The 3,573-nt window shown below is 37.3% G+C and overlaps 1 long non-coding RNA gene across 1 annotated transcript in view; it reads left to right on the forward strand.

The window, feature by feature from the left end:
* Positions 1–3,553: 3,553 nt before the first annotated feature.
* Positions 3,554–3,573, forward strand: part of LOC111086720 — a 16,987-nt gene continuing 16,967 nt past the window's right edge. The window contains exon 1 of the long non-coding RNA XR_002611446.1: positions 3,554–3,564. This is a non-coding gene — a long non-coding RNA (uncharacterized LOC111086720). The remainder of the gene's footprint in view (positions 3,565–3,573) is intronic.

Here is a 3,573-nt window from a genome sequence, read left to right on the forward strand (position 1 = left end):
AGAAAAGAAAACTTATATATTTTATATAAATGTTAAATTGAAATTTCATTACTATTGACAAACAGTGCAACTTTGTGTTTAACTACAAACAAACATGCTACTACACCGGGTAAACAAAGAACAGTCTGTTAATAAATAAACTTAATATTCCAGTTTATCTCTCTTCGGTTAACTTGTGTTCATGGTTACCAATGAGGAGTCGAATTCTCCGAAACTAGTATAACCCAATAACGCACGTTGATCAAATTGTAGATTGAACTGGACCTCCCTTGAACTTAGACTTCGAAATTAAACTATTTTAGGATTACTAAATTTATTTATTATATCTGCTATTGTGCGGCTATATAATGCGAAGAACTGAATAGTAGCCAATGACACTTTTTCTTCACTTCACATATCCAGTGTATAGGTTTTTCTCGTAGTGACTACAAAGCACGTTTACACCAACAGCATGTTTGAACAGCCTGGTAAAAAATTAAAATGATTCCAGCTTTGCTATACATAATATCACCTTGAACCAGAACTAACCTGGAATATATATACCTACAAAAACCATGATAAAATCACTCTAGAAAAATTCAAGGCCTTTTAGGCAATAAATAACAAAGTTTTTATAGTTCATTAAATATAGCGCTACGAACCGGTATTTGTACGAAGTTATACTACATTAATGATGACAGCTAAGTGACATAAAAACATGAAAAGCCTGTTGCACAAGAATCCGATTACACTTGTAAAGATGATCGTTTGTTTGTTTTTGAATTTCGCGCAAAGCTACACGAGGGAAGGCAGCTAGTCATCACCACCCACCGCCAACTCTTGGGATACTCTTTTACCAACGAATAGTGGGATTGATCGTCACGTTATAACGCCCCCACGGCTGAAAGGGCGAGCATGTTTGGTGGGACGGGGATTCGAACCCGCGACCCACAGATTGCGAGTCGAGTGCCCTAACCATGCTTTGCTACGGGGAACCTTATATGCTGTAGTAAGTATGGAGTTTTGTATTGATTGTAGTTTATTAATGTGTTTTGGTGCTATGTTTATCCATGCTGGGCATGCGTATTATATGAAAGGGCGTATATATGTTTTGTATATTTTGATAATATTGTCTGGTGACGTTTGTAATTAAGCACAAACCCACACAATGGGTTATCTGTGCTCTGCCCACCACGGGTATCGAAACCCGGATTCTAGCGTTGTAAGTCCGCGGACATACCGCTGTGCCACTGGGGGGCGTCTGGTGACGTTCCATAGTTTTTGCCAATAAGGCTCCTTGCATAGTTTGTACGTTTCCAAATTTTTGTTAATATTTTATTCATGTTAACTTAGAGCCGTAGGTTAAGCCTAGAAATTTTGCTGATGTTGCGGTTTAGAGAATTGTTCCATTCATATATAGTTTGGGTGGGTCATTTTTATGTCTTGTCTGTTTTACAAATACTACTAATTGATTTTTGGGAACATTTATTTTTATTCGATATTTTTGACAGTATTCTACAATATTATTTAATTGTAGCTGAAGAGTTGTTGCTGCTATAGATGGAGTGGGGGCACTTTTCCAGACCACAACATCGTCCACGAATTGTGATGAAAACCCTAAGTTTGGGTCTTTTAGGGGCATATTGCTGTGTGTATACTAATACTTTTCAAAAACTCAATGCTTCCGAATTATACTTGTCGCTTAAAAGGAAACGCCCTCCGGTGGCACAGCGGTATGTCTGCGGACTTACAACTCTAGAAACCGGGTTTCGATACCCGTGGTGGCCAAAGCACAGATAGCCCATTGTGTAGCTTTGTGCATAATTAGAAACAAGCAAATAAAAATAAATAAATCTGCTTTGTTTGAAGTTAAGCACAAAGCTACACAATGGGCTATCTTTGCTCTGTCCACCACGGGTATCGAATCTGCTTTGTGAAATGGTAAGAAATGATATTGTGAGTCATCTGTGTAGTATTATTCATATGCATCATGCGTTTTCGACCTCCTTATTTTAATGTAGAATTTTTTCAGAAATTTTTCCTCTATTCTCAATCTATGCAGCTTTGGCATCACACGTTGTTGACTTTAGTGTAGCCGCCTTTCATGTAATACCTGTTCTGCTCGTGAGAAGCGGTTGCTGTAAAGCTGTACGTTGTGCAAGACTGTAAAGTACAGCAGCGTCCTTCACCAATTGGTCAGAAACAGACAGTAAAGATAACCAACCCTAGTGTAATTTTATGCAAAAATTCTAAACAAATACTTTTCGGCTATTCCGGTGAAAAACTAAACTGGTAGTTCTAGTGTAATTAAAATTACTTTTTGAAATCACTATGTGTATATAGATGAAGAAATACAAGATTTAAATGGTAGTAAACAGGTTTATATAGAAAGACAAATGAGGTAGCGATCTTGCATTTGGTGTCTCTGTGGTCGTGCGAAGCCTGTGAACCAATCAAAACTTGTTAAACAAAAGGTCCCGCGAACTTTCTGCAAACGCAACACCGGACAGAATAAAGCTTATTATACCCGTTTTAAACTGTAGCGATAACACGTGGGCGTTAATCTACAGCAGAGTTGCATTGTGTTGTCATTAAAGTCAGTTTCCTCTAGAAGGAAGAAGAAAAAAAAAAGCCATCTAGAAAAAACCGTCGTCGGAAATAACGAGTCATCTCTCCGTAAAATAATACACAATTTATAGTGACAAGTTAAGACATCAGTCATTCGTTAACTGATATAAATTCTACGTTCCATTTTATAAAATTTAGGCAGATGTTTTGAGTATCGTAATTTTGTTTTATTTAAAAATAACATTATATCCAAGTTTATTAAATATCTTTCTCATTAGCGTTCTTTTTTTTAGTAAGTATAAAGTCTTTCATGCGTGGCCAAGCGGTTAGAGTTACCAGAATAAGAATTCAGATTCACAGTTCACCTCCCGTTGCAAATAACAACAAAAAAGAAAACGACACAAAAACACGCTCTATACTCTGGGGTCGTGGATGCGCTATAAGAGTGACTGGCAAATTCCATTGTTTAACGGGACATCTCTCATCTCTAAATTAGAGTTTGGTTTGAATTTCGCGCGAAGCAACACGAGGGCTATCTGAGCTAGCCGTCCCTAATTTAGCAGTGATAGACTAGAAGGGAAGGAAAACAGCTAGTTCTACACTACCCACCGCCAACTCTTTTACCAACGAATAGTGGGATTGACCGTCAAATTATAACGCCCCCACAGCTGAAAGGGCGAACACATTCGGCGACGGGGATCAAAATTAGGGACGACCTTGCACTGATAACCTTTGTGAAATTCTGAGGTAAACCAACTCTTTCAGGCGACTTACGATGTGTACGTTCATGAAATGTTAATTTACCAACGACAGTTGTCTAACAAAACAAAATCAAAATTCTACATCATAGAACTATTTCTGTACTTACAAAAAGTTGTAGCGGTATAAATAAAAATAATAATTTCGTAATACTATCAGATGCTAAAATGATACTTCCACAGAACGTCGACATAAACGAGTTCAGAAAATAAAAAAGAACAGAACGAAAAAGAATGTATATTTATTTGTAGATATACTGTTGCGTCA

Source organism: Limulus polyphemus, unplaced genomic scaffold, assembly GCF_000517525.1.
Source record: "Limulus polyphemus unplaced genomic scaffold, Limulus_polyphemus-2.1.2 Scaffold1355, whole genome shotgun sequence".
Taxonomy (NCBI): Eukaryota; Metazoa; Arthropoda; class Merostomata; order Xiphosura; family Limulidae; genus Limulus; species Limulus polyphemus.